A 10,568-nucleotide genomic window follows, 5' to 3' on the forward strand; every position below is an offset into this window, starting at 1 on the left:
AGTGCCGAGTAGAGAGGGACGATCACTTCCCTAGACCGGCTGGCTACACTGATGATCAGCTCCAAACAAGCAGTGCTCTTCAGAGTGCAGGTATTTTCCTGTAGGCCTGACCCATATATCTACTGAAGGACAGGCAGGACAGCCTGCTTTCAAAATGCTGCTACTGACGCTAGTCTTCCAGTTGAAGAGCTGTGCGTGGTCCCTCGCACATTCATCCTGCTGAGTGTGTGGGAAGCAGGTTGGGGCAGGCACAGTAAAACCCAGTCCATCAACATGTTGGGGAGTCTTCATACCCTAGTCCCTCTAGGACAGGCTTTCCCAGGCAGGGCTCCACAGTGCTTGCTAAAAGCAGCCCCATGTCTTTAACAGGCACTGACTGGGAGCCCACTGTTAAGTCCAGGTGCCCCTACCCCAAATTAAAGCCTCTTTTTTCCATAACAAGTGATCAGTCCAAGCTAAGAAGAAGTTGTTTTCCTTCTGGACTGATCTCTCCCTATTTCCTTCTCATTCCTAAGTCTCTTGGAGCTTGGAGGGGGTCAGGAGGTATTAACAGCCCAGTTGAGCATTGCTGGCTGTCTTGCAGTTTTGGGAATCAGGAAAGATTGTCCCTTTACTCTTTGATGATTTGTTCCTGGCAAGGCTTGACGAGGGTTGCAAGGTGGAATGACTTCTCCTCCATTCCAGTTTGCTTGAGATCATTTCCAGAAAGGCTTGTCTTTTAGGTACAGCGCCAGGCAGGCTGGGAACAAGGCTACACAGGCAGCTGCAAGATGTTCTTGAAATGCTTTGCCCTGGTCCAGCCAGAGAGACATGGAGAATAAGCAGTGACAAAGGGCACTGGCCTCTCTGCAAAAGGGAGTCTGTCTTGGAGCAGAAAGGACGGTAGCTGGGCTGGCTGAGTCCTTTGCATGCAGCTGTAGCCTGAAAGAGAGACCTGAAATAACGCTGGAAAAGAGGAGCTGCCGGTGATACTGCAGGTGTACCAGCAAGACCCAAACAGCTGGGGATCAGCAGGGTTTTGTGCAATAACAGCCTGTGAAGGACAGTCTCCTCTCGCTTTCCATTAGTGGTACCGTGCCTGCGCAGTGGGTGATAACGGCACAAGTTGTGTGAAGTAACTGATAGAACGCAGAGCTCCTGGGCCAGTCAGGAGGAGGAGGGATGGCTGAGCGAGGCTGCTGGTGCGAGTGTAAGTACCCCAGCTCTGGCAGCGCAGGGAGAGCTTTAGGGACGGGCTGTCGATTTGATGGATTGGGAAGGCTGGTGGGGAGGTGCCGTGGCCTTTTGTTGTGCCAATAAATCCACAGTTTGGGAAACACTGACTTTCTACAGTGGCAATCAGTTTCACTGTCTCTCTTCTTCTCCCTCCCCCATAAAATGAACTTAGAAATTAAAGGCAATGCTGCTGGTCGGAATGATGAAGGTGGTATTTTAGTGCATCAGCTGGGTGCCCTGGGGTCCTCAAGAGCTTGGCTTCACTCGGTGAGGACATGGAGTGGGTGGCTGGGATGCTGGAAATCAGTGGTGCCACAAGTGGGGCTGACAAATGGTTGCAAATATCAGAGTGGTTGTACGGCCAGTATGGTGGGACAAACTGGGCAAGCAGGAGAGTTGTAGCCGAAAGGGAGGTCCAGCTGAATGCAGTTTCAGTGTTGGCTCTGTGGTATGTGCTGGAGCCAGCCTTGTGGGATAGAAGAGCTGCCCAAAGATTTTGCTTGTGGTCCAGCTTCACTCCCAGGCCTGTCTCTGGCTCTGAGCACCACCAACCAAGGTGCCTTGGTTGGGAGCTGGTTGGCAGAAGACTCCTGTTGGCCAACTTTCTGAGCCACTCAGCAGTGCAGAGATCCCAGCTGATGTCTGTTTGAAGTGGAGGTGTTTAATAGTTGGTTTTGGTTAGTCACCTGCCCCAGAGCCCGGAGGCTCCCCATGTCTTCAGCTTAGTTCTTCTTAGTGTGGAGGAAAGAGGGACAGTCAAAACCAGCCTTGGGTCCCCGTGAAGCTTCTAGGAGCCTTTGGAGCACAGACAGGGTTTCTGCAGTGCCCCTGACGTCCATGCAATTTCTGCAGGTCTTTAAAGCACAAGCATCATTCAGCTCCTTCCTTTCTCATCCAAGGCCAGGAGACTTTGGATTGGGCTCTTAAAAATATTACCTACATAACTCCTGGAGTTTGATTCATTTGCTTGAACTTAATCAGATTGCAGGCAGGGAGGGGAGGAGGGTTTCAGGGGGGAGCTGAAGCCTCCAGTCTCTTAATGCTCTGCTGATTTGATCTATACCTCTGCATTGCCAAACAAGCAGATTCTTTTGAAAGAGACAGGACAAGAAAAACAGGCAGGAAGAGCCCTCCTCATCCTCCGTGCTGGGTGAAGTGCAGTGCCCTGAATGTAGAGGTGGGTTGTGACATTGGTAACGCAGCCTTGGCCCCATGCAAAGGCATGGCTGCGACGGCGACTTTGCTGCAGCAATAATGATCTCCCAACTTGGCACAAAACGAGTCACTCGCTTCTCTTTTGGGTTTTCCTGATAGCACAAGCCAGAATTTATTGTAGGCATCACACAACCGCTTTGGCATCTACAGCCTCATCTCCAACGGGAGGAACCAGCCTGCCTGACCTGCAGCTCTTGCACCTGCACTGTCCAGCTGCTGATTTTTAGAAGTGTCTCTAATGCCAGATGTTCACCTAGGTGAGGTTTCCCTGGACTGCACGGCTTCCATAGGGTGATCTTAGCAGCCCTCGTGCTTTCTTGTGGTTTTCTATTTCGGACAAGAATAACTCCTCATACTGTAACTATGGAATGTAGCACTTTGTTAAATTAAAACATTGGGAAATAAAAAGCTGTCGATCATAGGTGACTTCAAGCGCCTCGTCTCCCTGATCTGTGGCTCATGGCATTCACCGTCTCTCCGGTAAAGCTGTGAAGAGTTGAGCGTTGCATTTCTTCCTCTGTGCTGCATGGTCGGTACAAGGACTCAGGCTGGGCTTGTGGGGGCGATACGAGCAGCGGGGAGCCTCAGCCTGGGACTTTTTGGGTAGGATTTACCTGGAGGTAGGTGTTGGCCATAGGCTGTGAGGAGTAACACCCCAAATGCCCTCGGCTGGGTTTTTAGTAGCTGTAACAAACCCCAACACTGACATGTTTACACCGTTGATCTTTACACATAGCCAGGCGTCTCTTTGTGCGTACCAGGACGTTTGGCCTTTCTGGTTTGACCTGAGAGCAAGCGTCTGTGCCCAGATCTTTCAAGACCCCAGTAATATGGTCCTGGTGTGCCTGGAGTCTCCGTTGTAGGTGCTGCAAAAGAGCACCCTTATTGCAGGCAAATATTACTGCACACACCTCCATGGACCTGCGGTCCAAGCAGAAGAATCAGAAAGACTTGAGAGTGAGTAAGAGGTGTACAGGCTGGGTTTATAATTGCCTTCTCCGTCCCATTTGCAGATGTTCTTGCAGGTTTTCACAGAATCACAGAATCAACCAGGTTGGAAGAGACCTCTGGGATCATCGAGTCCAACTATTGCCCTGACACCACCCTGTCAATGAGGCCATGGCACTAAGTGCCATGTCCAGTCTTTTCTTTGGACATGGCACCAAACACCTCCAGAGATGGTGACTCCACCACCTCCCTGGGCAGCCCCTTCCAATGTCTAATGAGCCTTTCTGAGAAGAAATTCTTCCTAATGTCCAACCTGAACCTCCCCTGGCGAAGCTTGAGGCTGTGTCCTCTTGTCCTATCGCCAGTTGCCCGGGAGAAGAGGCCAACTCCCACTCCACTGCAACCTCCCTTCAGGTAGTTGTAGACTGCAATAAGGTCACCTCTGAGCCTCCTCTTCTCCAGGCTAAACACCCCCAGCTCCCTCAGCCGTTCCTCGTAGGTCAGACCCTCCAGACCCTTCACCAGCTTGGTCGCCCTCCTCTGGACTCGCTCCAACACCTCAACATCTTTCTTGAAGTGCGGGGCCCAGAACTGGACACAGTACTCAAGGTGCAGGAATTTGTGTCATTGCTTGCAAGTACCCGGGCTGGGTACGTGTCCTTTTGCTGTATTGTGTGTCGGCGGAGGTTCCAGGGTGGGTGTGTGAGCCTGTGGGGCACACGGCCGGCCTGCGGCGGCGGCTCCTGCCCCTCTCCAGGCCTCCTCTGCTAATAAGAGCCAGCACGTACTATTTGTCCAAGTGTGTGTATTTTCTCTAATGAAAAACATCTTGTTCAAAACAAGAAATTCCCAGGGAAATCGCCGTTTGGGGATTGCATGAACACAGTCTTTGCTAATTGGTAGTTGCCAAAAACAAGCTGTAAATTCATGGAGCTGTTTGCTGCGTTGCTGGCTTTTTCCAATGAAAAAACAAAACCTGCTCAGAGAAGATAAACAATGACAATGGTTTTCTTCCAGAGGTTTATTTCCTAAGGAAATGACTCTCTGTGATCACGCTGCCTCGCTGTGAGCCTCTGTCCATCAGCCAGTCTCCTCCTAATGTCCCTGACTGCCAGCCAAGCCATGGGTTTGTGGAAACAGGGGAGAGGAGAGAGACCATATTAACACCCCCCCAAGAAAAGCGTGTGTGGAGCCGGTCTGAGGGCGCAGGAAACCCGCATAAGCAAAGGAGGTCATAGGTGCCCTGACGGAGGGGGTGAGCTGGCTGTCCCAGACACCCGTCGGGGCTGCTGCCCTGTGTGGGTTCCCTGGGGTTGAGCGAAGCACGAGGTCACGCTGGCGCGGGGCTCAGCCTAATTCCATTACAAGCAGGCGATCAGCCACGAGGCACCAATCCATGCGGAGCAGCACAGACAGCCCTCTTCAGGGGGGTTTTCATCGATGTGTTTTGGAAGGACAAACCAGAAGGCATTCCCTGCTTGCTCTGGTGGTGAAGCAACCCATGGGTGGTTGTTGCTGCTGTGCCTGAGCCCACCAGGGTCTGTGCTTGGGTTGAGGGCCTGGGCCAGGTACAAAGAGCTCCTTTGAGGCAAGTCTTATCCTCCATCTGTGCAACCCCCAGAGCACACGGGGGTTATAAGTGCTTTAAGGTTGGACCTCAATGGGCAAAAATTTAGCGCACGAGGATGTTGACTCTCAGCTTACTCAAGGCTTGCAGCAACGCACACAGTGGTTTTCCCCTTTCTTTCCCCAACGGTGATGCTCTCCCAAGGGCTCAGGAGCAGGACAGCTCCTGCCTGCAAGGAAAGGGTTTGGGTCTCAGCCAGCAGGGGGGAGTCGGCAGAGATGATGGTGGCATTTCGCAGCAGAAATGTTTCCACCAGTGAGTCCCTTCTGAATGGTAATCTCTGGGCACCCTGTGCTCCACTGTACTGATGACCAAATGCTCTTGTGTGTGCACACTGCTGTCATTAGCATGCATGTATGCTAAGATATATGCACACATAGAAGGTTAACCAGTGGGTTATGTATACGCGGAACCGCATGGTATTTGCAACACAAATTTTCCACCTGCCAGGCACAGTGGGGTTTTTTTTGATTTGCTCTTAAGTCTCTTTGACTTGTGTCTTTTCTCAGTCTGATTTCCAGCAGATTTACCCCATGTCTAGCATCACTCTTACTGCCTGCAGGAATCTGCTGAAGGAGACACAAGAGGGATCCAAAATGGGCACCAGCTAAACTTTGCAATTGGAGGAGAAGAGAAGGTGCTGGGGAGGGAAGGGGAGGCTGTGACTGCAGCCCTGGCTCTGGATGGGGCTCTGGGGGCAGAGCCTCTGAAGCAGAACCCAAAGGTAGGATAGTAAACATTGAAAATCTCTTCCCAGAGCGGTGGAAATGTGCCACGCTCTCTTTCTGTCCAGCAAAAGGCTTCTTAGCATCTGAATGGTGGCGAAAATCTCCCCAGGCTCCTTGTGGGAACAGGCTGAGTTACAGTTCTGGTGTCCCTGCTTTCACCATCAATGTGCTATGAGGAGCACTCAAACCCCTTGGCAGATGAGCCATGACGGCTAAGCCATACCCGCCTGCGTTGCCTGTAGGATGCTTCAGCACTGCCTTCACGTATGGAGCAATGAGGCTTCCCCGCAGCATCGAGCAGGCTCCTGCCTGGAGGGGAGAGGCCAGCGGCATGGCTGTGGGACATGGGGGAGTTTGGCAGGGCTGTGGGACGTGGGGGAGTTTGGCAGGGCTCGCACGCTGCTTAGTCCTTGGTGGGTACACCCCAAGAACAGCCCTGGGAGACACAAGGTGTGAGACCAGCTCCACATCTTGGGAGGAGTTGGTGGACCTTGGTGCTGCCTTCAGCTGACACCTACCATTTCATTCCTGGGATGAAAGGCCACATTGCGCAGAGCCTTGATGTCCCGGCAGGAATATCCATGGGCAGGTCCATACCTTGTATTGGCAAGTGCATTTTGGCCAGCTCCATGCCCAGATGAAACGGCTCTGACACTAAAAGGTTGCCAGAGATCTAAGCGACTGCTGGCATTGCCCAGCTGCTGATGCAGCTTCAACACAGGGGTCTGTGGAGGGTCCCGGATGGAGTTGAACAACAGCTCTTGAGTGTCCCTTTCCAAAAATGTCCCCAGAAAGGTCCTGAGTCTCTCACATTGTGCAAGAAGAGAAACGTTAACCTCTGTGTTGGGGCCAGCATTCGGGAGTGGAGGCTTACCTACCCTTCCCAGAGGTTTCCAGGCGCTCCTGGCAAAGTATTTATTTCAGTATGATGGAGATTTCAGTATGCTGACAGCAGCGGCAGCGGCGACAGCGGCGGCAGCAACTGAGGTCAGTGCAGGGCGAGGGGGACATCGGGCTGTAACCAGGCGGTTTTCACACTTTGGGCACCCCAAGCAGCAGCCCCGAGCTGCTTCCCCCTCCACCCCGGACCCGGAAGTTCCCGGCAACGAATCAGGAGAGGGGGGGGCGTAGCACCACCCCCTGTCGATCGGGTGATAAAAAGCCTCCTGGAGGACAGGGACTAGTCCCTGCCCAGAGGGTACAGGGTGAGTCAGCAGTGACTGGGTGTGTCCCAGGGTGGGGGAGGCTGCAGCCGTTTGCAGCTCGTTGGGGAGGGCGCTGACTCCCTCCCAGTGCACAAGGCGAGGAAGGCGCCAAGGAGCTGTGAACCAGGGGTGTCACCAGCAGGTATTTCCCAGCTCAGTGAAAGAACAATGGTCTCCACCCGGCGGAAGAAGACTAAAATGGATGTGGGAACCCAGACAGAGCTCCCACGGAAGGAGGCAATGGTGCAGGTCGCAGGCTGCAGGGAATGCTACAGCGTCTCTGTGGTGACGGGGGGCTGTGTGCGCTGTGAGCAGGTAGATGATCTGCTCGGCCGAGTGGCACAGCTGCAAAGCCAGGTTGAAAGGCTTCAAGCCGAAGTAGAAAGGCTTAGGAGCATTCGGGAGGCTGAAATGGAGATAGACCGGTGGAGCCAGGCTCTGCCTTCCCTGCAACAAAAATGGGAGCACCTGCCGGAGAGCTCCCAGGATCGAGGGACCCCTGTACTCTGCCCCTCTCAGGTGGAAAACAATAACCTAGAGGAGAGGAGTGAGTGGAGGCAAGTCTATGGCCGTGGCAAAAGGCGAGTGCCCTCCTTGCCTACCTCGCCTCCACAGGTGCCTCTGAGCAATAGATATGAAGCCCTAGTGGAATACAGCCGGTCCAATGGGGATGTGGTGAAGAGGCAACCTATATCAGAGGTCCCACCACAGTCAGAAAAACCTGACAGGCGTATAGCTACCTCCTCCACAAGGAAGAAGAGAAGAGTTTTAGTGGTTGGAGACTCCTTCCTAAAGGGAACTGAGGGCCCAATATGCAGAGCTGACCCCCATCACAGGGAGTTCTGCCGCCTGCCTGGAGCCCGAATCAGGGATATCACCAGGAAACTCCCCAACCTGGTAAAGGCCAGACTACTACCCCCTGCTGATCTTCCAGACAGGTGGGGAAGAAGCTGCATCCCGTAGTCTGAAGGGGATGAAGAAAGACTACAAGGCCCTAGGACGGTTGGTGAAAGAGTCTGGGGCACAAGTTGTTTTCACAGAATCACAGAATCACAGAATGTTAGGGATTGGAAGGGACCTCGAAAGATCATCTAGTCCAATCCCCCTGCCGGAGCAGGATTGCCTAGACCATATCACACAGGAACGCATCCAGGCGGGTTTTGAATGTCTCCAGAGAAGGAGACTCCACAACCTCTCTGGGCAGCCTGTGCCAGTGTTCGGTCACCCTCACCGTAAAGAAGTTTTTCCTCATATTTATGTGGAACCTCCTGTGTTCCAGCTTGCACCCATTGCCCCTTGTCCTGTCAAGGGATGTCACTGAGAAGAGCCTGGCTCCATCCTCATGACACTTGCCCTTAACATCTTTATAAACATTAATGAGGTCACCCCTCAGTCTTCTCTTCTCTAAGCTAAAGAGACCCAGCTCCCTCAGCCTCTCCTCATAAGGGAGATGTTCCACCCCCTTAATCATCTTTGTGTCTCTGCGCTGGACTCTCTCTAGCAGTTCCCTGTCCTTCTTGAACTGAGGGGCCCAGAACTGGACACAATATTCCAGATGCGGCCTCACCAGGGCAGAGTAGAGGGGGAGGAGGTCATCCTGTTGTCCACTAGGACCCCCAGGTCCCTTTCCCCTACGCTGGTCTCCAACAGGTCTGCCCCCAACTTGTACTGGTACATGGGGTTGTTCTTGCCCAGATGCAGGACTCTACACTTGCCCTTGTTATATTTCATTAAATTTCTCCCCGCCCAACTCTCCAGCCTGTCCAGGTCCCTCTGAATGGCTGCGCAGCCTTCCGGTGTGTCAGCCACTCCTCCCAGTTTTGTGTCATCAGCGAACTTGCTGACAGCGCACTCTAATCCCTCATCCAAGTCATTAATGAATATATTGAATAGAACTGGTCCCAGTACCGACCCTTGAGGGACTCCGCTAGACACAGGCCTCCAACTGGACTCAGTCCCATTGACCACCACTCTCTGGCTTCTTTCCTTCAGCCAGTTCACAATCCACCTCACTACCCGATCATCCAGACCACTCTTAAATCCACCATTTGGAGTTTTGCTCCAAATTCAGTGCTCGGGGGCCAAACCTGACACCCAGGGAAGGAAGCCAGGTAAGGCCTGGTGTGACAAGCTCCGTTGCATGGGTGTTTCCAGCTCTCACAGCATCCTCGTCGTGAAGCCCATGGGTTTGGCAGGAAATAAATCTCCAGCGGTGGGTCAGAACGGGACCTGCACGGTGCCTGGCGAGGCTGTCCGGGCACCACTGCCAACGGGGTGTGAGCAAGCATCACCCAGGCAAGCAGGAGTTCCCTCAAGCAAGATGAATTTCCCAAATCTTACATACAAAATGACTCGCAGGGTAAACTGCAGTCACTGAAGCTCTTCAGTAATGAATTCATTTCATCTGAAGCAGAGGAAATGGAGCTGGGCGACGAGGAAAAGGCTGATGTTACCAGAGGTTCACTGCACTTTGGTTTTAATCCATTTTTTTTGTTTTTCTTTAATGGAGAACAAATTGGTAACGTGGTGAAAAAGAGAAAAGAAAATCCCTGCAAAAATGTGACCTTATTCACATAAAAGAATTTTCAGAAATAAATCAAGAATTTCTGCAGTAAAATTAAAACATCTGCTATTACACAAGCAAAGTCTGGATAATTAAATCATTTGCCAGCATCAGGCTGTAACTTGACCTGGGATTTTGCAGTCAAAATATTTAAATCACTGGGTATAATCATACTGTATATCAGGAAGCAGAATATCCTTATTTTAAATAATTGATCCACTAGCTATTTTTTCATTTTTAGCCATTTTCCCAAGGTTCACTCTTACCGGTCAATAAACCCTTTAAAACTTATTGATTTGCCTCTGGGGATCGTCTGCCCATGGAGTTGTGCTTTTTTCTTGCCATAACTTACTCCGCACTTACGTGCACTTACTTAAGCAATTTCACGGCTTCTGATATATTTTTTCCGGATTATTTACATTTTGCATTTTTAATATCAAAAAATAGCAAATAGCATCTTTCCAATCTGATTTGTCTGACTGGTTTTGCATTACACTGTGGTCTGGTTAAATCTCACTTGGGCGCAGACTGAAACTCAACTGAAATACCCAGAAATTGGATTTTTGTTAGACGAGCAGAAGCACGGTCGCTGCAGGTGGGAGCTTTGCTGCTCTCCAAGCATTCAGGACCAGTTTGCGGTGACAAACCTTTGCCTGTGGGCACGAGGGTGGTGGGGTTGTAGTTCATGAGGTTAAATAACATGCCAGCAACCTCGGTCCCTGCGTCCCAGGGGAGACTGGAGCTGCCACCACTTTAGCACCGCTGGGCATGAAGAGGTAACTAGAGAGAAGATTGGTATTATGTTTGAGGTGCAACCGTGGCCAAGGAGACCTACATAAAAAATGCTCTGGTCTTGGGTTTAAAATGAAAAGGAGGGAGGTAGTAAAATGCATCATTGAGTCAGGGCTGGAATGAGGGAAAGCTGCGCGCCGTGCGTTAGTGCTGGGTACGTGACAGTTATTTATGGGCAGGAGGGTGTCAGGACTCCGGCTTCTCTGGACCATGCCCGTAGGTGGGTTGCCGCAAAAAGCGTGGTGGAGGTTTGTTGGGGTGTTTTGTTCTTTCTA

Source organism: Nyctibius grandis, chromosome 4, assembly GCF_013368605.1.
Source record: "Nyctibius grandis isolate bNycGra1 chromosome 4, bNycGra1.pri, whole genome shotgun sequence".
NCBI lineage: Eukaryota > Metazoa > Chordata > Aves > Nyctibiiformes > Nyctibiidae > Nyctibius > Nyctibius grandis.